At 31.4% G+C, this 21,059-nt stretch overlaps 1 protein-coding gene and 1 long non-coding RNA gene across 10 annotated transcripts in view; one reads left to right on the forward strand and one right to left on the reverse strand.

The window, feature by feature from the left end:
- LOC145942537 (uncharacterized) overlaps positions 1-5,601 on the reverse strand; it is a 38,437-nt gene extending 32,836 nt beyond the window's left edge. The window contains exons 1-2 of the long non-coding RNA XR_014426372.1: positions 5,406-5,601; positions 4,924-4,965 (exon numbers count right to left, since the gene is read on the reverse strand). This is a non-coding gene — a long non-coding RNA (uncharacterized LOC145942537). The remainder of the gene's footprint in view (positions 1-4,923; positions 4,966-5,405) is intronic.
- LOC145942533 (dystrophin, isoforms A/C/F/G/H) overlaps positions 1-21,059 on the forward strand; it is a 429,734-nt gene that overhangs the window by 273,658 nt on the left and 135,017 nt on the right. The window lies entirely within an intron of this gene.

Below are 21,059 nucleotides of genomic sequence, written 5' to 3' on the forward strand. Positions count from 1 at the left end.
GCGGTTGAGTGTCTCGGAACGAGAGATAGAGGAGGGAACCTCGTCGTCGACTATGGTCCCACGAGAAATCACGGCGGGCAGGAATACGTGAGAGGGCTCGTCAACTCATAGCTGTTAAACGCGCAATTCCTGTATGAATAGCCGTGACAAAACCGTAAACGACCGTAATTGCGTTTCGCGAGGCCGTGGCATTTCGTGTCGATCAGTGAACCGCGAGGAACCAAGCCCATCCCTCCCTCCCCCAGTTAGTCCCCCTGTGAAGGACGATAATGTTTCGTGATGCTATAATATTATGGATCATGCGTGTCTATCATAATATCCTTAATCACATTTACCTTATGCAATCGCAAATAATGCAACTGTATTTTTCATTGCTGAATATATTTACATACGTATAATACAGTGAGTCTAATAGAGGACGTAGAAAATAATTCATTCAACTGTTCGAGTAAATTGGAAATATACACATACATTTTATATAATTTATGACAAAAAAATATTCATATATTTATCTGTATAAAAATGCATACTTGTCGATTGTGAACGGTTAAAACTGTTTTTTTTTTTTTTTGTGATATTTTTAATACTAGGATATGTTAGCCAAGTCTTTAATAAGGGCAAGCGTTGGTTTAATTATAAAAGAAATGAGAAGAGCAATTTCATACTTTTTAACGATACTTTTTTCTTTTAGATGTCCTATTATGTCATAAAGCAGGAGAATAAAAACGCGTTCGGTGGCTTCAATTAAATTCAATACATATCATAAATTTTGCGCTCGCTGTCCGCCTCGGGCAATCGTTCTCGCGTGGTCGACGATGTTTCTTTTCCAATATTGCGAGCGGTTATGCATTGTGTATATATATAGATCGTGTTTTCGCTTCTATTTTAAATCTTTCTTTTTTCGTTTTTCAACATGGCATATAATGTGTTTCATATAGTGAATCGTAATACATTCATCATTGTTCGGCATCGCGCCTGTGTGCTGCTCCAGAAATCCGCGAAAGCATCAAGTAAGATTATTATATGGAAAATAAATGCAATCGCATTTGATTTACAAGAACCCGTAAAAGTATGTTGAACGTGCAAATTTCTTTCAAAACATGCAATGAAAATAAAACAAGTTTTTATTTCGAAACGAGTTTCGACAGGATGTAATCTTTACGGAATATTATATTAAAAAAAAAAGAGAGAGAGAAAATTCAGGACGCGCGTGTGTCTATATTGCGTGAAAAGAACCGACAGAAATGTCACCGAGTTTATCGCAACAAACGGCGTTATGCAATTTTGTCCGCTTACAGAGATTATAGTCGCGCCGCACCTGCTTCCGTACGTAGTAAATCACGAGTGACCTTTATACATATATCGATGTACGATTTAACGTCGCCGTGTAACATTTAATACGCCGGCAAATATGCACGCGAGCGCACGTTTCCGCGTTTGTATGCATGTGTATGTGCACTTCCGTTACGAAACAATAATAAATTCGTAAGCATCGATTAATATTATGCGGTATTTAAATCGATGCACATCGCAACACGCGTTTAATCCGATGAGAATCTAAAATGCCACAAGGAACGTTCCGCTTGCGTATAGCATAAATAATTAAACTATAATTTCCTGTCGGATAGCAGTTCATGCATCAATCAATACGGATTGGACTTTACATATCAGCTGTAAACTCTGTGCAACTCATTTCAGGTTTCATGTAATTTCGGGACATGTTCAATTTCATCCTGTTTCCAAATGACAGCTTTTTCAAGGTTTTGAAAATTGCTTTTACAGCATTTTTAAGATGTATTTATTTGTCTTTAAAGGAGAAATGCTTATATAATAACCATTTTATCTCTTTGAATACATAGACACGTTTAATTGTAGAATATTTGACATATTTGCAACTTCTTATATTTTTTTATTTTCTAATAATTTTATTCTTTGAAAATATATATAATTTATAGAAGGCATGTGATTATTAAAAGTACGACTCTTTAAAGATGTGTAGATACGTTTAATTGAAGTTTTGAGTATTGAATTTATTCCTGCAGCAAGTCGCATGATACAGTAATTTATACGTTTATACAGTTTGTATATTGCGTGTCATTGAACTTTTTATAGCATATATAGTAGCCTGCTTCTCTCGATAACCGGTGGGTGTAACTCGTCTTGCTTATTGAGCGCAGGATTTATCGCCGCTCTTATGCTCGACAGATCGAAACAGATCGGTTAGTTGAAACAGATTGCCGAGGCGATTGTTTCGTATCGTAAAATGATTATTATACCTCGTGTCAGCATCCCGTAAACAACGATCGTCGCTTATAGGGCAATGTTTGTTTCACGCATTCGAGAACTGATCATGTTGTGTTCGCGCAGAGAACGCGGGAAGGGCTCGGATTTTCCGCCCACCACACACACAACACTCCTCTCAACCTACGCTATCTTTGTCCGAGGTGTACGCGGATATTTCGATAAGTATATAGCATACAGTTACAACATGCGAGATGTTTGCGAACGATTCTTTTCGACAACAGATTGAGATATCGCGATGTTACAACGGAAACGTTCTTGCGCGAATAAACGAGATTGTTAATTACACGATTTCTTTAGGATGAATAAAATTGTAAATAATTCTACGAAGGAATCTATTCTTGTATCAAAATTGAGAAAAACCTATCTAAATGCAACAGTATATGATAATATTTTGTATCACAAGAATGATTTGCGAAACCTTGATTAAGAAATAATAGATTAATCATTTAGAAATGCCAAATATTTTTACAATTTGATCATATTTAATTTTATTTCTCATACATATATCACTGCGTTTATTCATGATGTTTGAGTTAATGTTTAGTAATAAATATTGTAAAAATACACGTAAATGAAGAATTGCAATCTAATAAAAGAAATACCGATTTTGTTGATAAATCAGCTTTAAAAATATACGTCGTGCAAAACAAAAATATGTTTTATCGTGCTATATTCGAAAATAGAATGTATTTCTCACACTTATCTCTCGCTGTTATACCATAGAAATAAATAGTATCGACAATATTGTCCATCACGCGTTTTGTTATAAACGCGAGCGTGCGTGTATAATGCATGAACTATATTTCCAGCAACTTGCAAAGCGTCAAGTGACGATCGATCTAAAAAATATGTGCGACTCGAATAGAAAAAAAAAAAAAAAATGATCTCGCCCCTCGAAATACGTCGCGCCTGAAAATGTCTAATTTCGATTTACACCATACGTCAACGCCGTCAGATGAAATGTATTTCAACAATACACAGACGTCGATATAAGCAATTTGTTTGACAAACTTCATCGATATTCGCACACATTCAATGCGTATGCATCGTGCCCAAGCACGTAAATGTGTGTTGCATCGATCGCTATAAAGTATGCGCGCTAGAGCTCGCGAGAGTCACGGATGCAGTTTCATTTATTCATATGTACGTATCCATATATTTATACGCACATATCCATATATTTATACGCACATACGAACGTTCTCGTATAAACGAGTGTAAATCAATGAATGAAAATCCACGACAAGCTTCGGAAACCAGCAGCACGAAAACTCACTAATTTGCATAAAAATTGATTTAGACTTGGCCGTTTTTTTCATATAAAAAAGATACGGAGCAGTTATTCCTAGATTCGTTATACGAATCTCTTTTACAATTCCGGAGTAATCGATATTCACTTTTTACGATCTGTCGGCTGTATCTACATAGATATGCAAGAGGCCTATTTTATCCTCACAAGTTGTCTAAAGAAGCGCAGATTTTTTACTATATGAATATAAAATTTATATAATTGCAATGTTATATTTATTTCAAGCTTATTCACAGCTTATCGAAATGTGAAACGTTTACGAAATGAGAATCTAAAATTCGTTAATATACAGCTACATATATGTATATGTATAAATTTATAAAATTGATAAAAATATATAGGCTTATTATAAAAAGCTTGAAGTTATCCCAAAATGAATAAGAAATATTGATATTTTAAAATGTTTATGAAAAATCAGCGCGTGTAATGTCCAAAACAAAAATACTATATTGCAATTTTTTAAATATGTAGCAATAAAAATAGTTTATTAACAATCAGAATTCGAAAAGAACTCCGCTCGATATTTTTGTTCTTGTTTCCGATTAAATTTTTAATAAATATTTTTAACAGTCATCCATAAATTGATATTAAAAAATTATATATATCGTGATATTATTTAAGATTTGTTTTTCAAAGAAAGAATAATTTGTCAAAAGTCACGATCCAGAGAGGGCTTCATTTAGATTGAAATATTTACACATGCTTAAATGTACACATAAAAATGTGTGTTTTCTTGATTATTTTCTTCGCACATTTCATATAAAAATATATATTAAAGAATTGTATTTAGTTGAGAATTTTATTTATTTACACTTATATTGAAAAAGCAAGAATTTACGTAGTTGAGTATGTATTTGTGTATATTTTATTATATTATCTCTTTTGATTTTGTATAAAGATATTCGCTATCTTCATTAATTATAGTATGTGTATAACTCTTTTTATAACATCAATTTCTAAATCGAAAGTCTATTTCAAGCCAATGGATCTTTGTGAAATATTATATTTATAACATTCTTTCGTTATTTCTAATTTGAAATTTTTATTTTCTTTTATGATAAAATAAAATATGATATAATAAAATATATGTAATTATAAAAATAAATAGTAAATTCAAATCAAGCTATATTTATAAGAATATATAACATAGAATATTTTTCATTGCAGTAATATTCTAAAATTAAAATTTTTTATGTTGATAGTAAAGAGAAACTTTAATCTCCTTTCATTTTTTTTTCTGATATTCCCGATATAATATTTATAAATCCATTACCTTGCAATATTAGCATATAAAATAATTTAACACTCACCGATACGATGCACAACAGCGAAATTGTATCACACAACGTTGTCTGTAAAACAAAATATATATCTATATTATATATAAAGTAGTATTCAAAATAATTAATATTTTTAAATATATTTATTACGCACAATTAAATTTTTATTCGTATTTTAAACAGATATTTACTGAAGAGATTAATTTACGGAAAAAAAATTTTATTTCATATAAACTTTTATTAAATATGATAAATAAAAATTTAATTTTTATGAACGAGTTATCTAAATAATTATATAAGAGAGAATTTTATATATAAAAACAATATTAGAATACTTCATATATAAATTTATGGAAAAATATTGATATAAATATTTTTATTAAATATTTCAGGTATTTAAAAAAAAATCAAGGATACTTTTAATATGCATATATGTATACGAAAATGAATTATTATCGTGAAGATAAACAATTTCTTAAATAAGTAACAAAATCAAGTCCTGGATTGCTCACCGTGGAGTTGCTTCCTCCTCTCTTGTTTACCCTTTGCCGCTTTTTCATGGCACTCGCACGCGAAAACACGATTAATTACGATCGCGCGCGCGCGCGCGCTCTCATCGGTAGAATAAATACGATAATTAATAATTACTCGGCACTTTACGCGACACTCCCGATGTTGATCGCACGAGACACACATTTATCGCGACAATGTCCGTTAGTACCAGCGAAATTTAATCGTTGGTTAACTTGCAGTATAACCAACAGCGAAATTTAAAAATTATATACTTTAATACAGTTAGTTTATTTCTGGATGTTGGTCATCCTGCAGTTTGACCAACATCAACATTTCTAACTTTCTAAACTTTGCCGTTGGCCATATTGCAGAAATGTTTAGCTTTAGCTAATTGGTAACATTGCAAGTTTATCAACGATTAATTTAAAATTGGCAAAGAAGCGAGTAGAAGAAAAGAACGTGAAACTGCTGTAGCTGTATTAAATTACGCAGAACGCTCCGAAATCAAATGTAACCGTATCTCGCCGAGACGACGCTGTACGTAATGTATCTTTTCGTTTTAGGATCAGTGTTATAATACAAGTGAATAAATGTGAATATATAAATATACGAGGTAAAAGCAGAATGCAATATCCGAAAATACATGGCCGCTTTACATACCTTCTTGTCTATTCCCGCGATAGAGTTTGAGGGATTTAATCACGATAAAATCGCCGATATCTCACGGTATTTAATTCTCACTACGCGCGTGACATAAATATGTATACGGGTTAGGTTAGGTTGTAATTGGACGCGCCGCGGCTCGCGGCCGGCGACCTTGAGATCAGTCACTTGACGAGACTCGGAGCGAGAGGGTGAGAGCGGGAGACGCTCCGCATTATATTTCGAAATACCGCGACAAATGTTAGAGGATATCCAATATGCGATCAGTTACGAACGATTTCGGATTATCGATCCGCCTGAGCAATTAACATTCATCATTAACAATTCGTAAGTGTATCGAGACAATGGCCATTTATTGAAACGAGTATTTCGACTTACATTGAATCGCGGTTATGTTTGCCGAAAGTACGTATATATATGAACTAGCCGTTAACTCGCATAGTACGCATTTAGTTGACGCGATATTTAAGTATAGAGAAGACGTCGATTTTAAATCGAGCTGCATTACAACGCGTATTACAAGTGTTTCTGAATATATGTTTGTTAATCGAGTAATAGAAGATGAGCGTTCAATCGAACTTTATCATGCAAATAGTCAAATCGATAATCGATAAAACGGTAAATATATTGTGTTATATGTAACTAACATATATGTAACTACATTTTTGGAATGCTGCATTCTGCAAAACTTTAATATTTATTTGTATATTTACTCACATTTGTATTATCATAATCATTCTAAAGTGAGACTCTAACCTAACCTAACCTACATTACTAGCGTTGTCGCGGCGAGAGACGCGTAGATCTCGTGATTTCGGAGCACCGAGAGGATATCATAACTTAATGCAACTATAGTTTTTCTATTGTTTTCTTATCGCAATATAATAAAGAGCGTTTCGCGTGCGATCAACATCGGGAGTGCCGTGTGCAAAGTGTCGAGTGATTTCGTTGTATTTATTTTGAGCGGGCGATCGTAATTAATTGTGTTTTCGCGTGTGAGTGCGATGAAGAAAACCACAAAGAACAAGAGAGGAGGAGGAGGCCCGGGGGGGCATCGGGCAACGCCGGAGCAACTCTACGGTGAGTAATCTAAGACTTGATTTTTTACTTGTTATTTGTAAAATTGTTTTTCTATCTTCACGATAATAATCGATTTTACACATTGTTGTATATAATGCAGATTAAAAAGTATCTTAGATTTGTTTTTAAATACTTAAAATATTTAATAAAACATATTTTTATTAATATTTTTATATAGATTTATAATATAAAATATTCTAATTATTGTTTAACAAATTCTCTCCTATATAATTATTTAGATAATTTTTCATAAAAAAATTATATTTTTATTTATTATATTTTATAACAATTTATATTGAACAAAATTTTTTTATTTTTCAATAAATAACTGTTTAAAATAAAGATAAAAAATTCAATTGCGCGTAATAATTATTTTTAAAATTATTAGTAGTTTTGGAAACTACTTTATATATAATATGAATATAAATTTATATTTTACAGATCAACATGTATTACAATTACGTCGTAGCGCATCGTATCGGTAAGTGCTGAATTATTTTAGATTTTAATTTCGAGGTAATCAATTTATTAATATTGTATCGAGAATGCCAGAGGAGAGAGACGTGGAAAGAGTAAAGTTTTTTTGATTAATGATTACAATTATAAAATTTAAATTTGAATTTACAATGATAATAGATGCAACAATAAAAAATATTTCGTATAATTTATTCTTATAAATAGCTTGATATCTGATTTATTATTTATTTCTATAATTATTTCTTATTATATTAAAAAATAAAATAATTATAAAAATTCACGAGTAATATGTAAGAGATTGTTATGACATCTCATAAATTTATTTACCTTGATATAAAAATTTATTTTTAATTTGAAAATTTTTAAAGAAATGAATTTTATGTAAAATATTTTAAATAGGATTATATATACGAAATATTTAAAGGAAAAGAAAAAATTTAATTTAATTATCGTTTTATACACAGCGAAGACATTTATAACAATGTTTCGCAATATATTTCAATAAATCAGACAGATCACGAGATACAATTTGCACGCACAATTAATCGATATGCACGATTGTGTATCTATTATTATAAGTACGTCGTTAACGATGTTAATAGGGTCCCATCAATATTCACTATCGCGTAACGAATGCATTGTGAATTCATGTATTGATCGTTAATATGTGGTGACCCATAACATGCATTTACCAAGTAATTTTGTTAAAATTACAATAGTATTTAGTTGGAAATTAGTATTATGACCAATTCTTTTGTGCTACACTTATTTACACTGGCTCTCAATGTGTTTTCATACAAATTATAAATGTGATAACATTTACGTACTGCGTTCATAATGTGCCATTACAATTATATACGAGTTTATTATTGATTATTATGTGCAGAAATGTATTTGGCTATATATAACGAAAACATAAAATGCACAGTATAACAGCGAATGCTGCAGCGCTTATTAATTTATGACTTAAAAGCTTATTAAATGTACATACCTATAACTGAAGTAGTTTTTTATATTCAGAAGTTATTTATTTTTTATTTTATTATAATATGAATTAAATTATTTCTTCATAATTTCAAGTTGAAATATTTATTTGAAATACGAGATTACAGAAATAAAAAATTAATATAGGTGTATAATAAAAGTACGTGAAAATATGCGTTCTGAATGCTCAAGGAATTTCATAGAAACTTCGCGTCGCGAATGTCGTCAGGGCGAGGTATGGGAAAATCTCTGTCGGAATAGATAAATTTGAAACAGGAAGACATACGACAAAGAAAGACATACGAGCGACGCATAAATCATTTTGCGATCCCTGTCATTTCGGAAAGAAAAAGCTAGAGGTGGACGGATTGAATAGTTGAGAGACGAACATATAGACGGTATGATTCAAGGAGGACGAGCGTGACTATCTAAAGTGTTTTGAGACTAAATAAAACTGAGAAAATTACGATTCATAAATTGAAATGCTTGAAGTATTTTTTTTTTTGTCACGGTTGTGAATACTTCAGCTTCACCCGACTACGAAATCGTCACAGCGAGTTTCGTTTCTCAGTTAAGAGTAAGCACGTTGTAGCTTAATGCATACGAAAGGCTTCTGATTCAAACTAAATATGAGAGTGAATAAAAGATAAAACACGAGGAAAATGAATGAGAGAAGACGTTTCCCGCGGCTTTCCACTGAAATTAATGTTTCTGTCGGCTGCAACTTTACTTTTCTACCGCGTGATAAGTCGGCGACTCAAATGTACCAAGTTAGTTATTATGCTGATGATTGTTGTATTTTAACAGTTACTTCAGTTAAAAAAGTCTTTTGCTATTTCATATCTCTCAGACTAGTGGTCTACATTAAAAAGATTGAAATTATTTTCCATTATTTTGTGCATTTGCGTTGAGCAGACATAATTTATATACGTAAATATATATAAGACACATTGTCTATTAAAAGCCAATATGATAAATAACGTTTTTAATCCCGCTAATGCGTAAAAATGCCTCGGTTTCAAATGTTTCCGTGATACACAAGATCCTTGAATATTACTATTTGCTGACAGATGAAAAATTGCTACCGCGGAATTCAATTCTCCGTCGAGTATAAGAGCGCAAGCTAATGCATATACGTGCGGACCGTGATTCTGCTTCGTACAAATGCCGCTTGTAACACGGCACGAGGTAATTCTCTGAAGGAAGATGAAGAATGAGCGCGAAGTTGAGTAGATAAAGGCATTGTGTCATATTTCTTAGTTATCCATGAAAAAAACCGTTTCGTAACGCGAAAATAATTTGAACCTGTCGTTTCCTTTATTATAAGTTTTTCGCATAAAGAGAAATGGAAGAATGGAAAGAATCGAGACCTCGGATATAATTCTTGACGGTAATTTTTATATATGAAGGTTATACAAATAATTCATAAAAAAATAGATCCGTGTAAGCGACTCATAATATAGAAACAAAAAAATTTTCAATTCGATTCACGAGAGGAAAGCTAATAAATATATTTCGCGCGCGATCTAAATCCTAATAATATTTCTTGCGGTAAAGACACTTGACAAGATTCCTATATATTTCTTATGAAACTGAAATTTACGAGACTTAAATATTCTCGGTGTTTTAATTTTTTATAATTACGTTATCTACAAGAGTGTAGGACGATACACAGAGAACGCGGTGAATGCATGTACCAACATAGCGTATTCTACATTTTTCTCGCGCAGTCTGAATGGATGTTATTCCCAGGTCGCATCTCTCGAGGCCGCTCGCAACCCTCGCGCATAATATGCATACATAATGCGCCTCCTCCCCTTCTCCCTTTCACCTTCGCGAGTAACTGTCCATTAGCTGTGCCAGCCGTTTCCAAGTTTCCGCAACGAGGCGTCTGGGGTAGAGTGACGTAATGAGGTAATACTTAAATTGCGTCCACGTGCCGTGTGACAGTATCGACAGACAGGACCTTTGGCATAGAAAGCCATCGTCCGGACGGGCAGAACTAGGCCGCAAACAATGGCGGTGCCTCTCGTTAACGAGACGCCGTCCCGTCGGCGTCGGCTGCGGCATCATCTGGCGCAGTCCAGTCAGGATTGTATGGTAGCTTCGTGCGAGTGAGTTCCAGTATAACCAGTCGTCGCGGTTATTGAGTATCCCGCAGGATAAGTGCTGGGAATCATCGGACATTACGAGAATGACCGAGAGGAATATTTATTTCACGTAGCCGTAACTGTATTGAATTTCGCGTCAGAAAGTCGTGAAAAATGTGAGAAAGTGCGCGATAATAATGTAAGGGTTGTATATCGTAAAAATACGAAGCTATTTTTACAAAATAAATAGTGGTGTGAGCTATAGTTTTAAAGAAAAATAATTGAATATATAACTTAGTTTTTTGGAGACAAAGATTAACAAAGTATCGAATAATATGAGATAATATGAGAGAAATTGTGAAGATTAAATAAAGTATACTTAATGCAATATATGACATGCATTTGTTACCTTACATGGCAGTATTAGGAGTAAATTGGTATGCATAAATTATCGAGCGTTTTGCATAATATTTAGTATTTTTACAGAGAACATTTTCTTTAAATAAATAAAGTCTTTAAAAAATTTTTATATTTCTATGATTTTTAAAGTAGAAGGGGGAAAGTTAAATTGGCATATATTCTGGAATTTCTTGTACCAGAATATATCGATAGAATAAAATGTATTGGAGATAAAATCATATTTTTTTTCTTTAATATATATTTCTAATAATTATATTTATTTGAGAAGTTATATTATTTAAAAATTCTTATATTATATTTTATTATATATCATTGACTTATAATAATCGATTATAATTATTAGAATATATATATGTACCTACATTTAATATATGTATAGTTGAACATGGGACATATATCTATATAATGATAGCAATATGCTAACGTATCTCTCATGTGCTGCCATGTAGATCAAAATTTATTGTCATCACTTTGAGTGATAATTAATATACTCCCGAAAAGAACAAAGCTGACTAGATATCACGCGTGTTCGAGCATTAAGTTATTTAAGTTTTGTAAAAGCTTGAAATTAATTACTCCACAGAAAATACTTCACGAATTAAAAACTAAATAATTAAGTATTTTCAAACGTTTAATAAATAAAAAAAGACAATGCAACACCAAATATACAATATTTTCATAATTTTCTTTAATGAGTACGAGCAAACAGTTAAGTTTAAATATTGTTATAACAGATAATATAACAAGAGTAGTAATTTAATGCGTAGTTTGAATCTATATAATTTAAATTTAACAATTACGCGTAGCAAATGTAACGTAGTTTTGTGAAAACTTAATGAATTAATATATAGGATAGATTAAAATCACAAAATAATTTGAATTTTATCGAAAATATTTTATTATAGATTCTTAATTTTTTAGTATTAGAATTAATCATGTGTTCGAGTACTAAAATTTTAAGAAATTTATAAAATATAAAGTTGAACAGTTTGACTTCTGAGAGGCTTATATGTATCAACTGCAGTATAATTTCTATGAAGTTATATTTATTTTCTTAGCTGTTAAACAAATTAATGCGTTTATTAAAAAATATTTCTCTAAGCATCCCAGTAATTCTTTAAACGGTAGATCTTGAACATTGATTTAATAAATTGAAAATAACGAAGTATATTAAAGTCTAAAGATAGTTTGATAAAAATAACATTAATGAAACATAATTAATTCATTTCTCAGTAATAGACGTTGTTTATTTTGACTTATTATTGCACAGAAACAAAGTTCTTCAACCAATATAATAGATTTTTTTATCAGTGGAGTAACTTTATCGGAGAGACAGTGAAATAATGGCGCGTAATAAAGCACGAAGCGAGTGTTGGATTTTCCTCGGCACATAACTACGTAACGTAGCAAACTATTAAGGTATTCTGGCCAAGTGCCCCGCGCCGCGTGCTCTAATTAATGGCATCCCATGCGCGGCTACCGATTATCTCGCCGTGTATAATCTTACCCGACCGATGCGACGGTTTTAGACGTTCGTGGTCTGAGCGGGATTAGAGGCAACATCGATAATCGATTAAGTTTAAGTGCTTCCCACGCCGGCGGCTCGTGTAATAACGTATGATTCTTCGGAGACGATCGTCACGTGCTTAAATACCAGTCGCGGAAACTTGAGGGACCAGTTATTGCCGTTAAAACTATGGAGTAAATGCGCTACGGCTATCGGCATTAAGATGGAACGATCGCAAACTTTTTGATGCTCTTAAGATAGTGTGGATAATGAAATACGGATCCACTGATAATTCTTGTCCCATCTATCGTGTTATAATTCAAAGAAATTTCTACTAGTAAAATTATTAAATTATATTTTATATTGAATCTATCATTTCAATTTGTAATAATTTTTGGATTTAGAATATTAGAGATAATTAATCAATTCTTAGATTGATATTTTGTTAAAATAAAATTTTATTTAGCTCATATAACATATACATTCTCATATAATATAAAGCATCGTGCGACTTTTTGATAATAATTATTAATCGTTTTATATATATATGAAACTGCTTATAAATATATCAGGACTATTTTCTTCTATCTTGCTGAAAAAGTTGTTCCATTAATCCGACGGATCCACACAAGATCTATCCTAAAAGTTCGCATGTTAGAAAACTATATAAGCTTTTGATACCTAAGTACATTTACAAGACCGTAGCACTCAGTATATTTCTTTCCCTTGATCTTTTACTGCCACGAAGTCGTTATTGTGAGTTGCTTGTAACGGCCTCAACGAATCCTTCCTTCAGCGGAACGATATTCGTTTTCCCAATTTTCGTTCTGCTATTATCACTTACTGACCAAAAACTAGCCATTTTCTTGAAAGCTTCTCTTTCATTTTCTTCTATTGTTATTTAAAATATCGTCTCTGTAATATAAATAGCATTATCCTGAAGTGTTGCACTCTGTATAAAACTTGCTAGAAGAACCGATTTTTAACAGATTCTTGTCACAGAAATTGTATATCATCGTAACATTTTTATTTCTAAAATGTTCTAAAATTTAAATCTGTTATAAATAGTTTTGTTATTATAATATTTAAAATATTAATCTAATCATTCAAAGAAATAGTTATGTATCTTTGGAAGGAAACTTTGAATCTCTTGGAATTTATTCCTAAATAATCTATACAAACTATTCTAATTGCCGAAGATTTAAACATTAAATTGCGCTAGCTACACGCGTGATAATTTGGTGAATGCTTTTTACAAAATATTTGACGCATTTATACGAGCTTCGAATGTTATATAACATTTTGCTCTTTTTGATTTCTTTTTCGCGCGTGATTGTCTATAAAAGAATGGCCTCACATAGCGCGAGACGATATTCTCTTCTCGTTTCCCCTATGACAAAGTCAACCTACGGTCAAAGCGGGCCAGTCTCGATTCAATTAGCCAGATGTCGTGCTTTTATTTTTCTTGATTTTTGCGCGGTATGCCTTGAAGGCACGTTCCGTCCGAGTCCAAGCTTGTTCTTTAGTTCGACGATTGCTTTGCTCAAGAATAAACCCGCTGGACCTACCCATTTCTACGCGTCCAATGCAGCTGTTCTTTTTCATTTCGCAATATCTGATACACTTTCATAAATTTATAACTTTTACAAATGTGATCAGTATACGTTATAGTTATCGAATTAGTTTATAATATATTCGAGCATATGTTTATTTCGCATGATACATTCTTATCATGTGAGAGAGAGAGAGAGAGAGAGAGAGAGAGAGAGAGAGATAAATGAAAGAACATTATAAATGTTATAAGAAGATAAAGTTTTTTTAAATACAATCTATAAAGATATTTTATATTTGCTATAAAACATTTTGATATTTTCTTATTTTATCATTTTTAATCTCTCTCTGCATTGCACTTGTTAAACAAAGAATACATATATATATAATAATATATATTTATAACATTAAATATATTTTTTATAAAGTGTTTCTGTTACAAAAGCGAAACGAAAAAGAATTTTCAAATTTTTAGTATGAGGCGACGTCTGTGCCGACTATTACTGCTAAATGTTTTCCCTTCTTTCAACGCGATTCCATTTCCTCTTTTACCTCTTCCGTTTTTGCACCTCGCATTATGCATAGAATGCGTCGCGTTTTAATCTATATGAACGCCATTTGCCTTTAAAGACGAAAACGGGGGAAAAAATATTTCCGTCGTATGCTACGAGGCAGAAAGATGGCGTCTGCAGCAGATTTTTCTGCACCGCCAAGAAATTGTTTTCATTTTCTTAAATGAAAGCACGCATTCCTTCGCGGTAACTCCCTGCAATCTCAACAAGTACTCTCAAGATTTTTATATTACGTTACGTCGTAGTTTCTTTCTCGTCTTTCACATTACAAAAAGTTATCTTTGTAGAATTAAAGTTACGTGTCTCATCTATAAGAAAAATTTGTTTCCAAGTTAAAACATTCCGAAAAAACCAGAGAATAAAATAAATCTTAATATCGTTCTGTTGCCAAAGAGATTCTTAATCTTTTTTAATTAATATTATTCTCACTGAATATTTATCTTGATAATTTATGTAATCTAATGCAATATTGTATATATAGAGTGGAAAACAATTTAGTATTCTATTTGGTATGGCTTTAATGATGCAAATGTGCAAAAAGTTTCGTGAAATCCTCAGTCTTTTGTACTTACATGTTATTTATCTTAAAATTTGAAATATACGAAATATATTTGGATTTTGATTTTTTGGTACTATTTAAATACAGCGTTTTTTCTGTTCTTTTTTGATTATTAATTAGAAATTGATACATAAGAGTATTTGTATTGAAGTTCATAATAAATCTGAAAAACAATATATAAACAATATTTACACACATTGTATATATCTTGCCTCGGTAAAAATTGTTATAAAAAGCTTTTTTTACCTTGTTGTACGTTATCACGGTTTTAGTTGACAACATTTTTCATGCAAATTTTTTTGTATATACGTTTCATACGCACACATACGTATGTACAAATAAATTTATGGACTCATAAATTTCGTGTAAAAATAACATGGGCATAGAATCACGCCAAATATTTTACGATTATATTTACACGTGTGTTATATTATTTATATTTTTATATATTTTAATCTTAATTTTAATTTTTTGCGGATGTTATATATCTACACGATATATGACAATCGATAAAATAGTGCCATTGTAAAGCAGTAGAAACAGATCTCTCTTATAATACATACTAGATGACACAGATTTATATATTGTAGGAAAGTATACAAATATAAATTTTATTTCTAGGCATATTGATATATATTTTCATCGCGCAGTGATATTACTTTTTATATCTCTTTTTATCGCGATTGATACATTGACGATTGAACGATTTAACAAAATAATTTTAAAATCGATGAAACAATTTTATTGTAATCGGAAAAATTCGTAAATTAAAAAAATTTTATTAAAAGCAAACTAAGTTTTGTCGCTAATATTTTTATGAATAATACAAATTAATCGTCAATATACATGACTCATCGAATTATTATAAATAATATCAACATAACTTATTAATAACAAAATTATTAATGTTTGATTAAAATAATGAGAATTAAATCAAATTAATGATAACTATATGTGTTTTTCATAACAATTATTATATATATTTTATATATATATTAATTATTGCGCGAGAAATTAAAAGGATGAAATTCTGAGACATAAAGACTCTTCTCGGACTCTTCCTTATAAATTCGTGAAGTTTCTACGCGGCGATAAAAACAATCGATAAAGTAACAAACCGAAGCCGAATGACGGGGTGGTAAAACTTCAGGAGCCTTCGTCGTATAATACCAAGTGACATTTACAGTAGTATTTTCCCAATACGAAACTCGCGGATCCGTTAGTGTGGTCGACGGCGTGGTCGGACGCACAGCTAGAATATCAAATAGATCCATAGCTCTCGGTAGACAGTCGACTATGTAAGATAAACGAGCCAATATGGCCCATGACACTCACTAACTGCCGGATTTAGTGAGCTCGATAACCGATAACTTTCTTATTAAATCGATTTGGGGCGGGTTATCGGGCATAGCCGTTCCGGGTCCCCTTATGTTGCATTGCCGGATCTGAATTACGTTGGCATTATCGTAACGCGAATTAACTATATACGATAAGAGACCATGTATACTTTCGAGATAACGATATCGTGATAAAATTTTAAAAAATTCAATATACTTTGTTTTTAATCGTTTTAATTACATTTATCTTGGTACGAGTGATTTGAAATGAATAAAAATGTTAATGATATACTTCAAAATTAAGTTCATGTATTTAAACGAGAGAAAATTTGAAAACGTTATCGTTATTACATATTATCAATAATAAATAGGCGAGATAACATTACATAAAATAATTTTATAGGATATTTACAATATCTCAATTTAATAAATAATTGTATTGAGAGAGCTGCGCAAAAATAGCGTATTTCTATGTTGAAATAACGCTCGTTGGATCGTTCTGTTGTAAAAATAGAACAGGTATATTAAAATATATAGTATTAGGATATACGCGAATGTTCAAAATGAGAAATAAGTACCACGACTTCTCACTCTTTCGTTTAATCTGATAAAAAATTGTAACGTATTGATATTTTAGACAGACATCGGGTCAAAAATCTAAAATATGATATATATTATGAATATCAATAAAATAAGTTAAAATAACGATGTCATCGAATTTATGCAATAACATTTATAACGAAATTATTCTCGTAGTCAATATATTTAAATCGGTAGAAAATTATTCGAGATTAGAAATTATTAATTTTATCATTGATTATCTTCTTGTCAGATTAAATCATAAGTGGAATTTTATTTAAATATAATTTTTCAGATTTTTTATTTTATTTTCCTTGACTTTTAGTTTATTGCTCTTTCCTGCAATGCAAAGGGCTCGCGAACCGTAAAAGTCGAAAGTTTTAGGCGGTTGTAGAAGCGGGGCTTTTCGTCTGAAAAGGGAGCGGCAACATAAATGTTTCACGACCAACTTTCTTTTCCCCGGCATTTAGTCACGGGCCTCTAACTTTGGCCGCGCGCGAGGAAGGAAGTTATTAATCTGCGAGGAGTCAATCCTTCTCTCGCCTCTCGTAATTCACAGTCGACCCATTGTATTCGCTCAACTGCAATTATACGTTCGCGCTGAATTCGTCCGTGACTTTCGTCTGCCTGTATATATTGTGGTTTCATATATTTTTGCTTGCAAAAATATTCATACATTTGATTGTATATAATGCACTTTGTGATTTATGTGAGTAAAACTGAATATAACTCGAAAATATTTTTTCGATTATATGGATGAGAAAATATTTGTAGTCTCAAAAACTGAATTAAACTTTTCTTGATTCCTATATATATAGAAATGGAAGGATGATGCTATTTGTCTTAATTTGATAACGTGATTAAAACGAAACGTAGTATGACAATTTAAAAGAAATAGTAAAATATAATAATTTGAATATATTTTTCATCTTTTTTATTTTTTAATATTATCTTCGAAGTATTAAATTGTATTACATATTGATTTTTAATAGTCCTTTCAAAGTATTTTATTATATTGTAAATGCAATATATATTATGATATATTTTACTATATTTTATGAGTACATTATACAATAATATTTTTTTTATAAATTAATATTGTTATTATCCACGCTATTTTTTAAATAGATTTAATCTGTTGATATAAATTTCAATTCTCAATATTCTATACGTCCTATACTTTGATAAAGGATAATAGATGGTTTAAGGACACCAATCGTTCTTCTGTCTTCGTGATTGGCATTTTTGGGTCAATCGAGATGCTTTATCGAATGTGTTTTACACGTCCAGTTTTAAATTGGTATCAAAGTTTCTTTCTTTTCTTATTTATCTTTGACATTATCGACATAGTATTTCTAGTTTAATTTCTAAAAAAACGGAATAAGTTTGTCTTTAATATTACTTTATTTTGCAGTTATTAATATAATTAAAATATATCTTGAAAGCTAAATTTTTAATTTTGGGATATTTATAAGGATATTTTAAAAATGATCTTTTCTCATTGCATTGAAAGATAATAAGTTTTACTCTAAAACAAACATTGATTTCATACGTTGCTTTGATTAACTATAGAATTGTTCTGATTTTATCAAATTTTTATTTACCCGTAAAGTAAATTATTAATGCTTACATGAGATTGTATTATATCAAGAAAGAACTTTGAACAAATCAGATCTTTCTCTTTTATCTATTATAATGTCCTACTCTAAATTGACAAGGTATGCTGAGCAATGTAATTTTATTTAATAAGAAAGTAAGCGAAAGACAAAGAAAACGAAGATAACTCGTATCTTGAACGTAGAAAAGACTACAAAGTGCTACATAATATAATATTTAATGAAATAATGCTTTCCTGAAATATAACATCGAATGCACGGAAATGCACGATGATTAAAATATTGCAAAACCATTTCTGCTATGAATATAAATCCTAAATTAACTACGAATACGAAATGCAAAATATTAGTTTATATTAAATTGTTTAAGCTTGATAAACTTTTAAGTAACGAATAATTAAAATTCCAAATTTGGCTGCGAGATATAAAATGTATGTTAAAACGCAAGTATAACCGAGAAATTTTCGAGAAATTTTCGTACGGTCATTAAAATGATCTTTATTACAGCGCATATTTTGAAAGTTGAAACTTAAACGTGATAGAAAATAAATTTTTTGAAGTATTAGAAGAAGCTTGCAAGCTTCTGAGCGAAGAAAAGTTGCAGATCGAGATGCCGAAACCACCGAGCGACCATATCCACAGGTGTTGCGAAAGTTGATAAAGTCCGCAGTTTCTCAGGGAGCTTCTTTTCGTCGAGTTTTCGATTAAGACCACCTTGCGAGGAATATATAGCAAGATTTAATTTTCTATGAGAGTCTTTATAATTTCCGTCACGATTTTGAGGTTTTTCTTTTATTTTTTAATTAATTATTTTCTAATTTGAATAAGATTTATCGATATAAATAATAATCAAAGCGTATTTATGAAAATTAATCTACCGTTGAATAGCGTCTAGACACATCTTTTCTCGGAAATTTTTTATCTTTAATAAAGTGTAATTCATCAATTTTATTCAATACTTGATGATTTATATAAATTTAAATCTATCAATGATCGAAGTAATTTTCTTAATAAATTTTAGTGTCAGAATTTATAGCTCCGAGAAGTTACAGGGAACAATATTACATTTCTAAAGTACCTATCTTAAGCATTTCGAAGTAAAACACGCGAAAGCGTCAATTTTCTATCATTCTAAATGCTCGATAGCTATTTTATTGGCAAATGTATAAAACCTATTTCCCTAAATTACACCTGCTCCACAGTACACAGCTGGCTTCGCAGTAATTACGAGCAATGACCGGCGCCCATCGGTTCGTAGTCGATTAAACGGGAATCAGACGTATCACGAGTGGCTGCTCTCGGACGCACCTATAAATAAACCCATATTAACGCTTTTTTCATCGGTTCTTGTTGTGATGGTTATTACACCTAGGAGACGAAAGCTGCGATTTATTCGATAGCTTGAAGCCGCAAAATAAATAATTAAAAAAATGTTCGGTGCATTATATATTTTTTTCTTCGCGTGTTTCTTCGAAATCGTCTCGGTTTTAAACGACGAACAGAAATATGTATAGGAGCGTAACGATGCAGAAAAACTTCGTATTATCATCTTGGACGGCATCGCGGTTGCCGGGCTTCCTTTATTGTTCGATTGGATGGGGAATTGCCGGCGGTGATCGAGCAATGTTATCCACCTCAATCAAACGTTTCCATCCACAGCTTTCGTCGCGGTACAAAAGAAATTCCTGTTGTGTACGCGTAATACCTAGGTATCCGCGAGATACCTGTCTGCTCGCGTTGCTCTTGTAGCTTTGCCCCGAAGCAGCGATTCTTTATCTAGAAAACCGAGGAAATTCACGATATATAAGTTCTCAAAGCAAGCGCAAACCCGGCAACGATCCGCGCCGCGGCGTCGAGACTTTATCAAATCCCCAGGGCAACAAATATTGTTGATTTCAGCTTTTCAAGTTATTTTCCGTCGTCTTATAGTACCGGGCTGCATCCGCGATTGAAAAAATATGTCTCCGCGTATTGTTCCGCCTGATGTTGCATTCATAGAATTTCAATCCAATAATAGCTTCAGCTTTCTCGTGATTTCTTCAAATACAAAACGACAATATCTAGAATATTATTTATTTTTTATAATCTTACATGTAAATGATCTTTACTATATTATAATTCTTATATTTAGCCCATCGAGAGTAATCGTTCGTGGAATGTTTTTTAGATAGTTTTTGAATTATTTTTGTTGTTTACGCGATATTAACATCTTTATTAT

The sequence above is a fragment of the Prenolepis imparis genome, unplaced genomic scaffold (genome assembly GCF_030444845.1).
Source record: "Prenolepis imparis isolate NDT839.2.m4 unplaced genomic scaffold, iyPreImpa1.0 SCAF_11, whole genome shotgun sequence".
NCBI lineage: Eukaryota > Metazoa > Arthropoda > Insecta > Hymenoptera > Formicidae > Prenolepis > Prenolepis imparis.